The following is an 18366-nucleotide window of genomic DNA, read 5'->3' on the forward strand; positions in this document are numbered from 1 at the left end:
TGCTAAATTTGTGTTAATTGTTTGGTTATCAGATTGCATTAACTCTATACATTTTGAAATATTTGGTCTTTTCCAGTAATATTGCTTTATGTATTTTTTCTAATATCATTGTTTAAGGAACATTCAAACAAAAAATGAAATTCATCCTCCAAGACATTGCAATGTTGACATTTTCTTTCCTGGAATGGTATAGATACTGGTTTATGCGATCTGCCTGACTCTATTTCCAATCTATGTGAAGATACTCTTCTTAATAATATAATCTTATCAAATTGCATGAAATTTTCAAAAGTTTAAAATAATGTAACCGTAATGGGACTTTAAATGCGAAGAAATTTTTGGATAGTTACGGATTTTTGCCCGGATTTTTTTAATTATGGTAAAATCCCTCCTCTGTCTATCTTGGGACCTTCCATATTCTGTTTCTACGGTTATAGATGTGTTTACACAATCAATGTCATTTCAGAGATATTGAAGACGAGTACAGTTTTCTCATGATATGTACAGTCTTTAATTTACTGAATATAGAATTTATCAAAGCGTGCAATACACGACCAAGTATATTTAAATGTGTTGAATTAATGGTTACTTCAAACAAAAATCAAGTAAGAAATCTGAGTTCTTAGGTAGAGCTGTGACGCATGCCCCAATCTATCCACGCTTGGATAAAGTTGTTTAAATAGGTTACATTACACTAAATCATTGTGTATCCCTCCGTGGTCCATTCGAAAGTAGTGCCTATTTCTAAAGAGTTCCTTTTCTCTTCTTGAATATAAGCCATTTAACAATGTGAGACATGTCTTTTGTGGTTATTTGTAATATCCTGTATGTGTCTGGAGTACTTTGATGCCTTGGATTGGAAGCTAACTTAAAAGATGAACTTTTGAGGGTGTGTTTTCTATTGTGTGGGGCTTTTGTCGAAATTAGGATTCCGAAACACGTTTTTCTACGGTGGGTTCATTCGACAGCGATTTACTTTCTTAGAAGTTGCGAGACGGTATGTTTTTGATTGCAATTATTGGAAGATGACAGATCCATCTTTAAAATGATACCAGGTTCGGAAAAATTGATACGTCGGAAAGGCAAGAAAAATGCTGTGAAAGTTGTCAGTTTTATAATGGGACCCTATGGGAATCGGAATTAGTGTAATATAACCTTTAAAAAGCACATTTACTGCAATGTCAAGGTCACATGGATTCGTCTGCAAGCGAGACAAGTAGAAAATGAATTTTAATGAATGTTTTGATGATTTGGGTGCTAAAATAGATGAGAGGTGTCAATATTTTGGTCCAAATGGATGTTTTAGGTGGTTTTGGACTGTTCCGGATGGGTGGGGGACCTGGTATGGACAAGTAAGGGTAACATTTCCAACAAATCTTAAATGTAAATATTATTATGTCCATAGATTGAAGTTTCAGGTGGAGAGCAAGATGAAAAATATGCAAAATTACATGCATGCAACCCATTTATGCCATTTTTCTCTTTGTTTGTAGGCCTGACCGTTTGTCCTTGAGCCGTAGATGGTCAACAATCCGCTAGCTGTCTTGCTCTGACTGGTGCACTGGACATGATTTCAATGTGAGTCATCATACTGATTGTTTAATTAACACATGAATTTCAGTTTGTTCGTTAAAGTACTAACTTAGCTGTGTATTTTTACAGTGGACGTAGTGGTGCGGTGCAGGTGGTAGACTAGGTATTTCCATATATACACTATGTTTACAGAATTGCGGCCAGTGGAGCAACATAGCTGATGAGTTAATAGCACTAGTTCTTCAGACAAATAACTTTATTTTCAACCTATAAAGCATATTTAGCTGTAGGTGGGGCCAATTAGCTGTAAGATCTGGCTTTTGTTCTGTTAAGCCCTTAGAGTAATGAATTTCAGAGTGAAGACCATAGCGCCTTTTCCTAGTCAAGTATCGGGCAGCTGTATGTCTTTTCAGAAATGCACATGTCTTTTTAAGCATGTCATTGTGTTTGCTTTTAATAAGATAGGCAATAAACTCATAACCTTTAGACAAATGAGCATCTGTAAATTCAGATTTCACTATTTCAGAGTCAGCCAGACCATGATTGAGCTTAAGGGTTGTGCTGCGGATGCAGCCTGTGCAGTTCCGGGAGAAAGTCACTGTCTCGGGCAATGCGGTCTGGTATCAGGTAAGCACTATTGAAAGCCTCACACTTTTGGGGGGTCTGAAGCCTTGTGCTGTCAATGCGATCTGGTTCAAGTACAATAAGAATGCATTCTCAAAGCAGTACTTCATCAGATATGGTTATCTCAAGCTTACAAGTCGCGGGCAGATATGACTTCGATTTGTTCTTGCTAGCAGAACCCCTACAGGCCAAACTATGCGTTAAGCACTATTTTCCACAGCAACCCTTGCAGACAGAAAAACAATACTTAAAATTACTTCTGGCATTTAATTTCTAATTTCCTACATATCTCTTTTGTATGTTTGTTTGCCCTTTTTAACTCTGACATGCCATCTTGCTCACATTGATGGAGCATACCTGTTTTTGTTTAGAGCCAAGTCCCCGGCTGCTCGAGTTTGCCGTGTCAATAATGAGAAAGCCATGGCATGATGTCTCCTCTATGTGTTTCCTTATCTCAGTGTTGAACATAATTGCCAGTTTCAGGGGCCTAAACATTTTATTTTATTAAAGGTCTGGATGATCCTTGCCTGACTGCGGGTTTGTGTACACCTCAATCCGACTCTGTGTCCTGAACAGAGGCCGCAGTGGTGCAGCGCTTGTGGACGATCCATCAACATCCTGAAAGGTCAACACTACACCAAGCTGGGAAAATTGATCCTGATAGTCATCCCCAGGTAGTGGAATGAATGTTCACTGAACTACAGAGGAATCACACCCAAATGACTTTCCTGCCACGACATTAGTGTGGCCACTCGCGTAGGAATTCCTTAGCAAACATGCTCTTTTGCATGGTGACTGTGGACATTTTTGCAAAACTTACGCTTTCAACACTGGATTTTAAAGAGAATACTTAATAAAATGTCGCTAACAGGACTTATTTATATGAGAGAGACTATCTGGATGCGCATTAAGTGTCACTTTGTGTCGTAAGCTGTTGAAGGAGCGATTTGCGCCTTTTTAAGTGTTAATTTTGGGTAGCCGGCTTGTATCGGCTTGAAAGCTGAAAATTATGCCTCTCATCATAATAGCATTAATTTTTGTAATTGCAATGTGTATGTTTAGATTGTAAGTGAAGCTTTTAATAATAATTTTCTTAAAAAACATGATTTTATATGCTGTCAGTTAGTTTTTTATTGAAAAAAGTGCTTAAAATTTAAAAAAAGTCTCCTATTTCATCAAGAAAAGTACACTGATTCACAATCAATACATTTATTTGGGCCTTTTGCTGATATATTGGTGAATTTCGCATGCAATGATACCAGTTTTTGCCATGAAAGTTACGCGTAACAATAATTCGAGACGCAAAATCAGCTGTCGTCACTTAGACTAAAAATCATGCATTCCGACTTGACTGCGGCCAATTTAGTCACCGCTTTAAATGGCCATTTTAAGGCCTTTACCCCCATCCGAATGCACTGAAATTGCATATTCATTGTGGAAATAGTTGAAATCTCATGTGGAGAAAGTTTGAAAAAGATAGGACAAAGTTGAGTTCCCTTAAAGGTTACATTACACTAAATCATTGTGTATCCCTCCGTGGTCCATTCGAAAGTAGTGCCTATTTCTAAAGAGTTCCTTTTCTCTTCTTGAATATAAGCCATTTAACAATGTGAGACATGTCTTTTGTGGTTATTTGTAATATCCTGTATGTGTCTGGAGTACTTTGATGCCTTGGATTGGAAGCTAACTTAAAAGATGAACTTTTGAGGGTGTGTTTTCTATTGTGTGGGGCTTTTGTCGAAATTAGGATTCCGAAACACGTTTTTCTACGGTGGGTTCATTCGACAGCGATTTACTTTCTTAGAAGTTGCGAGACGGTATGTTTTTGATTGCAATTATTGGAAGATGACAGATCCATCTTTAAAATGATACCAGGTTCGGAAAAATTGATACGTCGGAAAGGCAAGAAAAATGCTGTGAAAGTTGTCAGTTTTATAATGGGACCCTATGGGAATCGGAATTAGTGTAATATAACCTAAATATTAACTAATTAAATTGCCTTCATCAAATAGTTTTTTCTCAACTCGTCTTGTAAAACGTTTTAGTTTGCGTTTGAAATGCGTTTAAAGATTCCATCCTCAACATTTGTCTTTATAAGTTCCGAATAAATTTGTTTTATTAATCATCTGAATATGCTAGTCGATCTAAACTCAAATATTATTTTATCATATTTTGTAATTAAAAAAAAACTATTTTGAATATTAAATTCATTCATGGAAGGCCTTACGTATGTCTGAATTCAACCGATCACGGACAAAGCTGTTCAAATACTAACTAATTAACTTTTCATCAAACAGATTTTTACGGTGGCATGAACGGGGACATAGAAAATATTTTATTTTAGGTCTCTATGAAGTGCGCACGCGATAGCTATGACGTGTGCACGCGATAGCTATAACGTGCGCACGCGATAGCTATCACGTGCGCAAGCGATAGCTATCACGTGCGCACGTCATAGCTCACCAATCAGAAAAGATACCAGATCAGAACAGGTAGCGCGTGCGTAAGCAATAATTGACCAATGAAACTTGTCGAAAGGTCAGCCATTTTGTAACTAGCGCACTGGGCACATGGTGTACCTTATAACAAATTTTAGGTATTGTCCTCAGTGGTAAAAGGTCATAAAGGTCATAGACCAGACGGACTCGTATGTCAGGAGGGAAATAACAAAGACAATGATTGATTGAAAAAGGGCATTTATTTTAAAATGCCATACAGTGGATATTTTTTTTATATTTTCTTGCATCATGGGCGGTAAAACACGCCCTAACAACAGTTTAAAACAAGAAATGGCGCGGCAGGCGCCGACGCGTATCCCTTCGCCGTTACTTTTGACCCAGGGGTCAGATCAAAATTCCAAATAGTGCACTGTCGCACATATGCTCATATCTACCATGTGTTAACGTTTCACCGTTCTAGTGCTAAAAGTGTAGGAGGAGATAGTGGCCAGAACGGACGGACAAACGGCGGAGATAACCACATAATACCCCCGCTCCAATTCGGAGCGCGAGGATAAAAATGCATATAACCAAAATTAAAACTTTTTAGATGTGGTATTATAAAAAGACAATATGAAAATACAACATAGAAAATACATTAAAGAAAGAAAGTTCAAAGCTAAATTGTAGGCGGTGGAGGGGTGGAGGTGGGTGTTGATAATTATATCTGTAACTAAAAACTAAAAAGTAGTTAAGGTCGCCGTGGTGTAATGGATATGGTGTCCGCCTAGCGACCGGGAGGTCACGGGTTCGATCCCCGCTGTGGGAGCGTTCTTTCGATCTCCCATATAGACACCAAGTACTGGTTCTAGGCCCAGGAAACGGACTCGAGAGTATTTCAAATAAGTAGGAATTACTTTCTATGCAATCGAGCTAAAATAAATAGGTTTAAACTAAAAAGAAGTTGTTAGCAAAAATCCGAGCGCAAAATGGCCAAGATCGATATCGATTGGCCGAAGAGCTCACGTGATCTAATCCCTTAAACTTATTGACTTATAACAAAGCGTGACCAGAATATTATATCTTATATAATCACTTGATATTAGATCTAATGTTACCTTTCAAGATTGCATGATAGGTAAGCTATCTTTCTGATTATTCATTTAGGCCTAATCAATATACGCAATCAAGCAGAATTATTTGATATCCGATAATTACATTTATAATTATATGTACGTATGGATTTATCTGATTTTGTAAGAATTTTTCTAGAGGTTGTTGACTCAACTTACAGTAGACTAGGAGTCAGGACATTCATTTTACAAGGTTAAGTCTTTTACACCCACAATCTTTCAGGGATTGAGCCTATACTGCAGTAACTACAAATAGGGCGAAAGTTTCTTATAATAGGGAAAGGGTTAATTCCCTTTGATAAATAACGCCATTTTCATTTCAGAATAGAATGTGAAGAAAGTTCTGTTTTGATTGTTCCTATTAAAGTGTCTATAAAAAGTACTCGATTTATGTATGTTATTAGACATTATTTGTATTTCTGCGGATACTGTAGTGGTTTGGCATCTACATTCCGGACGGCGAGGTAAATCAATGCTGGAACGTTTATAGCTGTTTTGTTGACACCACCCACCATATTTAGTAACCCTTCGAGGCTTGAGCAAAGTTGAGGTCTTCAATTTTTGAGTCTTTAAGAATCTAGCAGATTATATGCGCTCTTGTATGAAATTTATTTTTGCACATGATGACATGTCTTATAAAGGTTTCTTCGGGTGTTAAAAGATTACAAATACTTAAATGCAATTAGTGCTGCTTTATAAAATAACTGAGGGATTTTTAAGGCTTTTGCCAGGTCTTTATACTTTTTCACACAAAATACCAGGCACTAAAAATACGGTAAATAAGGGAATGATCTATGGTCACAATAGGTACTAGGTGCTGCTTAAAAGGGGGTTGGTGGAAAGGCGCACCTGTCAGGTGAAATTTTCTAACAATTTGCATGATCCTAGAAATTTCATAGCCTAACACTTGTCATTAAGGTTTGAAAGCATAGCAAATGTATTTGCCATTGAGTACTTGCACAAATAAATTAAACTTCAAAAGATTTTCACACTTTTTGTGATGACCAGTCGAGAGGGGCAGGAGAGGGATGCAAACAGGAGCAGGGCACATCACTCTGCTCTTTCCCTCTAAATCTTTCGCTAGGTAAATGCCAGAATATAATTATTTGTAGTCGCTAGTCTCTTTTTACTGATATTAAAGAGGCCTTTTCACAGATTTTGGAAGTTTTGAAGTTTGTCATTATTTGTTTTATATTGATAAATATTAACATTGGATATTAAAAGCTCCAGTAAAAAAAATCAAGAATAAAAATTAAAAAAATCAGGAAAAAAGTAACCCCTAAACAGGGCTCGAACCACTGACCGCTGGAGTCTTGGAGTAAAAGTCCACCACCTTGACCACTCGGCCATCCGTGCTCATACAATGAAGGAAGTATTTTTTACTTTATATAATAAATCCTCGTAGTTTCAAAAACTTTAACGACAACAACAGAACTCTCCAAATTATTCAATCGTTTCGCGTTGAAACGCTTTATAATGGCTTTATAATATAATGCCTATTTTAGAGCATGGTAAATGTTAGATATTACTGTTTCCTCACAAATTTACCAAAACGTGAAAAGGCCCCTTTAAAGCCATTATTCAGTTATATTCCCGATGGCATTTTTTTCCCCAAATCCAGCCCCAAAATTTCCAATTGATGGTTTGACTTTCATATGTTTAGAATTAGAGCTATCAAGTATAGAAATAAACAGTTCAAAGTTGTATTATCCATTAACTGATATCTTTATGTTTAGTATTTTTTTGTTTAAAGGGACCTTTTCACGTTTTGGTAAATTGACAAAATAAAAAAATGTTTCAGATTGGCAAATTTACGTTGTAGATATGACATTGGTGAGGAAACAGTCATACTGAACATTTACCATGCATCTTTTGACGATTTAAAAACCTGAAAATTATAAAGCGTTGCAACGCGAAACGATTGAATAATTTGAAGAATTCTGTTGCTGTCGTTATATTTTGTGATACTTATATAAAGTATCACTCAGTGTATGAGCACGAATGACCAAGTGGTCTCAGTGATAGACTTTCACTCCAGGGGTCAGTGGTTCGAGCCCAGATGAGGGTTACTTGTTATCTTCTTTTTTTAATGGAGCTTTTAAGATCCAATGTTTACATTTATCAATATTAAGCATTTAATGACAAACTTTAATACATGACAAAATTTGTGAAAAGGTCCATTCAATGTAAGTATAATATTGTAATCATTCAAAAATTTTAAATCAAGCAAATATAACTTTTCCAAATTTTAGATAAAATGCCGCTAATATTCCCTATTTCATGGGTATAGGTCATTTTCCCAAAATGAAGAGAAAAAGCATTGCTAATTCATTTAATAATATATCGTCAATGTACCTTATGACCCATCGGTTTCAATGCCCTTTTCAATTTGTATGCGAACCCTTGATTTTTATGATTCAGTTTTTCAGAAAGGTACTCTATTTATCACAAATGAGAAAAAATACGACAGATTCAGAAAACACATGTGATTTACGGTCTTTGAAAGTTTAAGAAAGTGTACCTAAAAAGTTAACAGTCGTACAGAAAATTACCACGAAACCATAACAAATCTTTTTTTTCAAACTTTAATCCATAGTTAAATAATACATTTATTAAAATAACAGGAAATGTGTTGCATCATATACACATATAACATCATGCTCTTCTATATAGTATAAACAACATCTCTATATTTTCATGTTGACAACCCAAAACAGACAATAGGTAACAACATATAGTTCACATTTACAATTATCAAAAAAAGTATAAATGCTAAAGCACATAACACTGATAAAAAATATAATGGCACCCACACAGTATATATCTTGCACTTTTAAGTAATAGAAACAATATATCTATAAAGTTTGATGTTGATTCTCAGAAAACTGACAAACTAGTGTGTAACACAAAGTAAACAATTGTAGTGTTACAGACCAAACAATCAACTAACCAACAGCAAAAAAAAACAAAGAACCAACAAGTTGATTCCAGAATATCCCCACAAAACTGTTTGCATGGGTATAAATATGATTATCAAATAAAATCACTTTGTCTTGGGGATAGCAAGCACTGCATCTCTTCTGAATAAGAGTAATCAGTAGTTAAGGCCTAGCTGACTTGATTTCTAAACCAGTTTTATTTCGCTTGACCAATTGGTTTATAAAAAATTAAATTAAAATATAAAGTGAACGCTTTGGACATTACCACTGGTTGTGTTAGCATTTTAAACACTATATGAATAATTGTAGCTCAATAAAAACAGAATTTGATTTGATTATGTTGGATCCTAAATTTTACCGCGGAAAACATAACATTAAATGTGTTTTTTAGCTTGACAAACGCGGCCTTATATAGCAGTGTCCGAAGGTAGGCTTAAAGCTGTAAAAAATTATAACATTGAATATTAAATATTGTGCTGAAATGCAGTGATTATTTATATGTGCTTTACTTATTCAGCAGTGTGCGAAAGCAAGAAATGTCTGTGAAATGATGACATAGGACCCAGAGAAGGTAACATTAATCTTTGCAATAATCATGTCTTTCCCGTCTACTGCGAGATGGAAAGGAAATTCACTCGCTGTGAACCACCACGTAAGACTTTGTAAGAAGTCCATTTCATGTTAATGTTGAAAATGTGCAAGTTATTAACGCAATGGGTATATCATCGGTGTTTCAATAACAATTAAACGTAATAACATAAGCACCTTATACTTTTATTACAAATTGTGAGCATATCTTCAATATAAAATGCACTGATGAATTGTTTATTTTATAGACATTGAGCTGCATTATGACCCTGCACCCCAGGGGGAATTTTCAGTGTTATGTTTTTCTTAACCCACAAGGTAGTTGGCATTCCCTGCCAATTGTTTGCAAAATTCTGTTGGGCATTTACAGAGTTATTTGACTTTGAAACGCATACCCCTAATTTTGCCTTTTTACTATTTTCAATATGCAATACGGCTGCTATTTATTCTTTCAAAGCAATAATGTTGCTTAAAAAACTGGTGCACCCGCCAACTCTATCGAATTAAGACATTGTAAATGACAAATCTACCTACATAGTGTATCTTTGATACAAACAATTTGTAAATTTAACTTTCAATGAAAAGTTACGTCCCTTTGTTTGGATCCGTTAATTTTGTCGAACGAAACCAAAGTTTTGACTTTCAAATTGTCATAAAAAGGTAAATGGAATTTATGTCTTAATTATTTGATCAGTTTTGATAAGTCATAAATACATACACATGTAAATGTATTTTTTTTATTTAAAGAGTTATAATTAAGCCGAAATATGATGTTCTATCAACTGTAAGGTTTTCATACTGCAGGATTTGTACTGCTGGGAATGTGAGTAAATTTATCACACCTCAGTCTGTGTTGATCATTATGCTCAATGGCATCAATTTACTTGTTCCAACGTGTATTATTTAAGTATATGAATTTCGAATTACACACAATAAAGTTATAACTTCTTTATTTTACCTTTCCGTTGCAATAACAAATGACTAGACCATATGGACTAGGTTAAAATAATTAAACTTTTCAGTAAGAACAACACTTGAGTTGGAGAGAATGAGACACAACATCAAAGTTACGAAACTACATGTAAATCAGGAATGATTACACCAAGTGGCTTTCCCGATTTTAAGAAGCTCACAGTAAATGCAAAATTATTATAAGCAATAGTGAGCAAATCCGCAACATCAATCGCAATGTTATCCAAATCCGCAAAATTGCAATGTTATCCAAATCCACAAAGTTCCGCAATGTAAAGCAATTCCTCAATATGCAAATCCGTAATGTAAAGCAATCCGCAAAGTTACTAACTATCCAGATAACAGCCAAATAAGAGATGGGAGTTACATATATCCGAGCAAAACCCATCTCCCAAAAAAAAATATTTTGTAATAAACTAATTTTTGTAATAATCAGAAGGTAACCACCCAAGTTTGGATTTATACTCAGCAATCATAAGACAACTGGCCACACAAAAATAGCGCCCTCAGAATTATTATAATATTGAAATTTCCAAAAAATGTGCCTACCAAAGGAGACTGTCAGCTACTTGAATTTTTCCGCCGCGCAAGAAAGTTTGATGTTGCGACCATACTAGGCAATAATACAACAATTTATGCATGAAGGAAAAGCAAATAGAATATAAAGCATGATTATAAAATAATATTTGCAGCACAACAACAAACAAGGATGAAATCAACCCTTAAAGGTTAAGTACGCATAAAGAATTACCAAAACGAATTAAAAACATGAGTATAAGAACAACATTTGCAGCACAATAATTAACAACCAAGGATGAAATCAACCTGAACAGCGTAAGAATAGGAGCACACTCAATATAAATGAATGTTCTTCTGCTGTAATAGAATATAAAGGCCACACAGTCCCCAGTGTTGCCCAATGTTTGTTATAGATTCCACATAGGCTCACAACACCAAATCAGGTAAATGATGACGGCTCGCTTGTAGCAGGACGAGGCAGGAACAAGGCGCTCGTCTGGGCACGGTCACAGAAATTCCCCAGAAAGGCTGGTAAACCCCCGATTTTGCTATGGTAACAGCTCATCAGTATCAGTACATGGTGGGAACCTGGGATAGCGTGCACGTGCAGATTGCCAGTGGAACTCCAGTACAATTTTGTTGCCGCTGCAAATATACAGCAAAGACAGATCAAGCAAAAGAAATATTTTCTTCGCAAACTTATCCAAATGCATAAAGATTCTACAATACACATGAAGAAAATATACATAACTCCTAGTAAAATATACATAATTCCTAGCAAACAGGGTGTGGTGGGTGTATTTTTAACAATAAATTTCTCCAGCGCTGGAGAGAAAAGGCAGAGGAATAGACTATTATTTATACCGTTCTAAAATAATTTCGTCGTTGTCAGCTAATTTGTTTACATGCCGTAGGTATATGCTAATAGACGAAAATGTTTGAAACTTCAACAAAATAAACCACATTATTATGTTCAAATTTATATAGCTCTCTCTCTGTTATTCCAAGAACATGTCATTGCTGTTTCTCCTTTAAATCTAACAGACAATAGTTTCCATAGCAATTTTCATTTGAACTCAGACTGAATAAGAGAGGAACAAAATATTATGTGCAAAAGGAAACACCGTTTTATTTGGACCATATTGCGAGTCTTTTGTGAAATTTTAATCAAAATAAACTAATAATTGCAAACAAAAATACGGTATTTTACAACTTTTCCTTTCTTCGTCGTCGTGGTTTACGGTACCTTCAACCTTAAACAATCATAGAACTTGAAATCTAGCCAAAAGATAGATAAGGGGAAAATATGTATCTTTAATTTTGAAAGTACATTTAAGAAAGAGGTGCACAACCTTAAAGATGTAGCAAAAACAAGGTCAACATACAAATCCTCAAAACATAGACCAGAACACTTTACTAGTAATCTGTCCAAACAATTGGATTTTGAAAAACATGGAATACACAGCTTATTTGGATACACTTGTGTCCGACCAAACATTGTACAGTCGATTGGTGTATAGCGGATTTTAGTGAGTAGCGGATAGGTTAAACTTTTTTTGCAAAATACATTCATTTATGTTAAGATGTATAGTTTTCTATCTATTGAATACAAAAAGCCTATCATTGTTAAGTCGATTCATGTTTTTGTTGATGTGTGTCAATGTTTACAACTGTTTCTATTTTCGAAAGCAAAACAAGGTCACGTTATGTACGCACCGTTTTTGTGACGACAGGAAAAGTGCAGACGAATGGTTTCTTGAATTTTGCAGATTTTGTTTGGTAAACATAATGTTCATTGATGTAATATTTTAGTATTATGTGTCCTTTACAAAAGTAGGAATGCTCAGAAACCAAATTGATGCGTACCATATAAAATAAGCATGAAAGCTGCAACTCGGGATTTAGAGAATAACGGACATGTGATGACCCATATTCAGGAATGTGGGGATTGTCTCAAAATAAATATAAACTCAATTGAAGTTGTCCATGTGGTAAGCGTGTGGCTATGATATTAATAAGTAAAAACATCATTTTTAATGAAAAACAATCAAATTATAACGAAAAATCGATTTCTCTGAAAACATATTTTCCGCTATCAAATCTATTTATAGATTCAACTAAAAATGACCCGAATATAGGGTGCATCGCTTTGAACAGCAATTACTTCATCAATTGTGCAGCGATTTCCATGAATTTGGTCTTATTAAACGCAAAAATGAATTTCCTTTCTGGAAATGTACATATATTGCAATTATTCTTTACAAATGCTGTGTCAAATTTCAAGAAATAACACGATACACATGTAATCCGATAAAGACCTAAGCGATCCGGTAATGGCTGAATCAGTGTACCAGGTTACATTACTCTAAATCATTGTGTATCCCTCCGTGGTCCATTCGAAAGTAGTGCCTATTTCTAAAGAGTTCCTTTTCTCTTCTTGAATATAAGCCATTTAACAATGTGAGACATGTCTTTTGTGGTTATTTGTAATATCCTGTATGTGTCTGGAGTACTTTGATGCCTTGGATTGGAAGCTACCTTAAAAGATGAACTTTTGAGGGTGTGTTTTCTATTGTGTGGGGCTTTTGTCGAAATTTGGATTCCGAAACACGTTTTTCTACGGTGGGTTCATTCGACAGCGATTTACTTTCTTAGAAGTTGCGAGACGGTATGTTTTTGATTGCAATTATTGGAAGATGACAGATCCATCTTTAAAATGATACCAGGTTCGGAAAAATTGATACGTCGGAAAGGCAAGAAAAATGCTGTGAAAGTTGTCAGTTTTATAATGGGACCCTATTGGAATCGGAATTAGTGTAATATAACCTACCATGAAATTCGCGCTGTAAACAAAGAATATTTTTCGGAAAATTAAAACCGCTGGCATGTTTCAATAGGAAAGACATGTGTCTTTCGAGATTTAATGGTTTAATTACCGAATGCATGATGCATTAATTGAAATTAGACTCGGAGTGCTTAGCTATCCGCTATACACCAATCGACTGTACCGTGAGTGTCAACTTCTGAGGGTTTCCCTCCTGTGGTGCTAATTACTAAAGAAATATTTGGTTACACGCCCATGAAATGTATCCTTGCATGCCTGATGTCAAAATAGTGGCTGAAAACTTTCTGCAGATGAAATCTAATATGTTTTGACTGATAGTGACATTTTCCAAGTGAGCTAGTGGACAAACTTTGTAAAAAGTTGCAAGAGGATAAAACCAATCAGAATGAGGATGACAATTATGATAGTATTAAAATTGGAAATTTGCTTGATGAAGTGTGCGATGATCAGTGATAACTCCTGGTCCTAACTATGAAAATAAAAACAAAAGGCAAATTATTATATAGAATTTGATTTTTAAAGTATAATAATAATAATAATAATTATAATTATAATAATAATTATAATTATAATAATATTTTTTATAATAATAATAATAATAATGATAACAATAATAATAACAATAATGATAAAAAAATAATGATAATAATAATAATAATAATAATAATAAAAAATAAAATAAAAAAAAATTAATAATAATATTTGTAATTATTATTATAACAATAATAGGCATACTAATAATAATAATACTAGTAAGTATAATTAAGATAATACAATGATCGGGTTATAAATATCTACCAAGTTAAGTATTAATTGGTCCATTATTTGCCTGAGAGACTTATTCATACGGATGCCATTCATATAATCAACATCATTTTATTGTTATTATTGTTATTATTTTTATCATGATCAATAATTGTTAAATTGATTATTGTCATTATTTTAGCAAGTTTGTTGGCAATTTGTTTGAAAGAATTATGTGATGATGGTCTGAAATAATATGTTTGACGCACAATAAGTATGCTAAAGGATTATGTGTATGAATCATATACAAATTTGTGTTAAATATATATGTGGCACGCAAATGTTTGAAAGAAAATATCATTATATTAACATAAAAGGTATGCTTTGATATATTACTATATATTTGATATTTTGATATATTTTTTCAACTAAGGGATGCTAAGAAAGTTGTTCTCTTTAAAAGTTTGCATTGTGTATGTAAGGTAACATAAACAAATTGATTTAAAAACGTTTTGCAATCATATATTTTAAAGTTAAATTCCTCAGTAACGCCCCACTAGCTACTTGTAAACAACGTGTGATGAGACTCTTTGGATTTTGAGGATTGAATAAAATAGGGTCTACGAATTCCTCCGGGGGGGGGGGCAAAAGGGTTCTTGGCTCACGGCCTATTATTGGTAGATATTTTAAATGAACTTTGTTAAGGTAATCTATAAATGCATGTTGTTAATACTACACATAGTACAGTAGAGATCATATATGAAACGTAAGCACATCATTAATTGGTATTGCTGACAGTGCGACAAAACTAGTATAAGACATAAACATTATAAGTATGATAAGTGGCAAAGGACCACCAGTTTGGAATGGAGTTTTACGAATATTGTCACTTAGTTTTCACCATGGCAGGGCTGCTCTTATTACGGAAAATGGAACGGACAATGAATATTTTGTATGTGCTCTGTAATAACACAAATAGAATCGAAGAAACAGAATGGTTGATTTCGTCGTTTATTTGAAGAATCTGACCAATGTAGTGACACCTTAAAACAGTATCATATCTGCATTTATATTGAAAAAAACGCAATAAAATTATATCACATTTTTTATGTCAAACGTAATTAGAAGAAAAATGTGATACATTCGCAAACTGTATTGTTACAAACGGTATATACCTGTCAGTGTTGTTAGTTTTTTAGGTCTTATTGTCAGAGAATTCAAGTAACGTGTTTAATTATTACAAAAATTTACCGCAAACATGTTAATGGATGAATTCGGCGGAAACATGTGGCATTTAATGTTTAACTATGACTTGCTTTAGGTTTAAAGACGCCTAATGACTTATTTGATATTTGACAAGCAATACTATTTTGCTTGATATTTATTGCAAATTGATGCGTATTAAAATCACACCCACAAAAACGTGAACACTAACATATTTTATTTAAACTTAAACTATGTAGTTGACAGGATATTATTTCTATCTTTTTCTATTCGGCTATGCGTATTGTTAATTTAAACGCATTTATATAATGTTTCTCATGAAATCAGAATCGATTGTGCGTGCAAAATACATTTTTGTTGTGTTTTCTGTTTTTGCGTCGAATTCATAGTGTTACTTTATCGGCTCCTGTAATGAACTCACTGCAATCACTAAAGCATATGTTATTGGTTATTTAAAGCATACGTCCTTACGTATATGTATAATATAACATACCTTTGATGTTTAATGACAACAATGAACATAATTTCATACAACAATCCATCGGTCGGTATTTATACAATAGACAAATGGTGTACACGTAAAAAGCATGTGTAACAAAGGGGTTAATCACTTGACAATCAAAATGTCGACGACCGTGCCGAAACAAGTATTTTTCGCCGTTTTACACCCTTTTATTCTTTTGTTGATTTTTTAAATGCCGCTCACTTTCCAGCCATATTAATAAGAAAGTGATTAGTTTTTATCTCGACTTTACTCGCTACGAATTTTCTTAGCGTGTGCTGTTATTTTGAGATCCCGCTAGGACTTTTCGTAGCCAGTAAAGTCGAGATATATTCTTTATTTCCTCCGATGTCGAAGATTCGAACAACATAGTTTTACAATAATCACAAATAATCACAAAGCATCTTTAACATAGAAAGGGTGGCATGATTTACAAAACATGTAATCATGAATAAATATATAGAAAAAAAGTAAATAATATCATTTCACCTGTTGTTAAGTTTACAATATTACATACCAAAGTCGAAAGCGAAAGTTGGTGTATTATTTTTAAACTTATAAAGCTATTTTCTCATATGAAGTTATTTATCTAAAACAAAATAGTAGGTAAATATACATCAAGTATTCGATTACCTCACTATTTTACTATTATCGATAACTTAATATACATTACCTTAAACGAAAACGAAAATTTAAGCTAAAATTAGGTTATCAATAATATATTGACAATTTCATCCTGTCAGTTGCATACCTTTACAAAATACATTATAGTCGATTTAAGCAAATGTATTATAATCAAGTTAAAACAAATCACATATGAGTTTGAGTTAAATGAAATTTATGAAAAGGTCATCTTCAGTTATTGTTAATGCAAGACACACTAGATGTCTACTCATTGCCATTACTGGAAGAATCATAAATTGCATAAATTTGCAGTGCCCGGTCACTTTGTACACTTCAACAATAAGATTATTTCTTTTGGATTCTGTTTTTTCCCCCACAAAACCAGAGAGTATGGTTCACAATACTGTCGATGAACTTATTACAAATTGCACATTAACTTGCAAACTGCCTCGACATCGCCATACTTATTATCTTCGTTGACATATGGATTATCACAGCGAGTGACGGTGAAGTCTTAGAATGGTTGTTTTTTTAGTTTCAAGGAAGTTCCTCCTTACCGAAAATCAAGTTAAGGTGGAAAGTGTCGTCCCTGATTAGCCTGTGTGGACGTCTTCTACAACCGGTCGGTACAGTCAAGATACGCAAAAGATATTACGATAACAGAAACAATGACGCCTTCCTTAATCGCAGGTAATTTGAAATGATAGTCTTAAATAAGTATTGCGTTAACATGCTATTGTCATTCAATTTTTTTGCAAAAAATGTGCAATTGAAGCGTCGTATCATCAAAAGGTCACTGATTTAAAACGAACGGAGGGAGTGTTATGAATAAAATTATTGTCATTATTATAATGAAATTAACTACTTCTAAAAGTAAAGTTTGCTACGTTGATGTCTTAATAACGAGCGTATACATGGGGAATGATTACATATTGAATCATCGGTACATATAAGTAATGATAACGTTTTATCTTGTAAATGTTCGTTTGTTTTAAATTATTTATATACATGAACGATAATACATAAACAGGCTATACTCTTGTTGAAGCTCCATTTATTAATAAATGACGTTGTCGTAGTTTTTGTGTTATCGGCTTCATAGCGCAAACATAATAAATGAATGCGAATATTCAAATGAGTCGCGTTCTGAGAAAACTGTGCATAATGCCTGCGCGTAAAGTGTCGTCCCAGATTAGCCTGTGCAGTCCGCACAGGCTAATCAGGGACGACACTTTCCGCCTAAACAAGATTTTCGGTAAGAAGGGACTTCATTTTTAAACACGAAAATACCATAAAAGCGGAAAGTGTTCACAAGCATTATGCCCAGTTTTCTGAGAACGCGACACAAATAATTCATACAATCATTATAAGAATGTTTCGATAACCGGTTTTAGTATCCGATTCCTTTTGCAGTAATCCATCTTTTTTGGAAAGGCATTTACACACTATTGTTAAGAATAACCGATCGGTCCCAAAAGTATGAATACATACAACAAATGACTATGCAAGTGCCCAAATCTGCCACCACTAATACAATTTTTTAAAGGCACGGCAATTTTTTTTTATGAATTCTTTTGTTAAAGAAAATCCTATAAAATTCGAAAAAAAAACAACATTTTTACACGGAGTTTATTTTTTAGTCTGTTACTGAAGGGTCATGGTTGTGAAATCGTTGATCGAG

At 34.1% G+C, this 18366-nt stretch overlaps 1 long non-coding RNA gene across 1 annotated transcript; it reads left to right on the forward strand.

Annotated features, from left to right (window-relative positions):
- The first annotated feature begins 683 nt into the window (after positions 1-683).
- Positions 684-3275, forward strand: LOC127866679 (uncharacterized). The gene is made up of 3 exons (XR_008043064.1): positions 684-1578; positions 2060-2160; positions 2668-3275. It is a non-coding gene; the product is annotated as an uncharacterized LOC127866679 (long non-coding RNA).
- Positions 3276-18366: the final 15091 nt, after the last annotated feature.

Source organism: Dreissena polymorpha, chromosome 1 (genome assembly GCF_020536995.1).
Source record: "Dreissena polymorpha isolate Duluth1 chromosome 1, UMN_Dpol_1.0, whole genome shotgun sequence".
Classification (NCBI taxonomy): Eukaryota; Metazoa; Mollusca; class Bivalvia; order Myida; family Dreissenidae; genus Dreissena; species Dreissena polymorpha.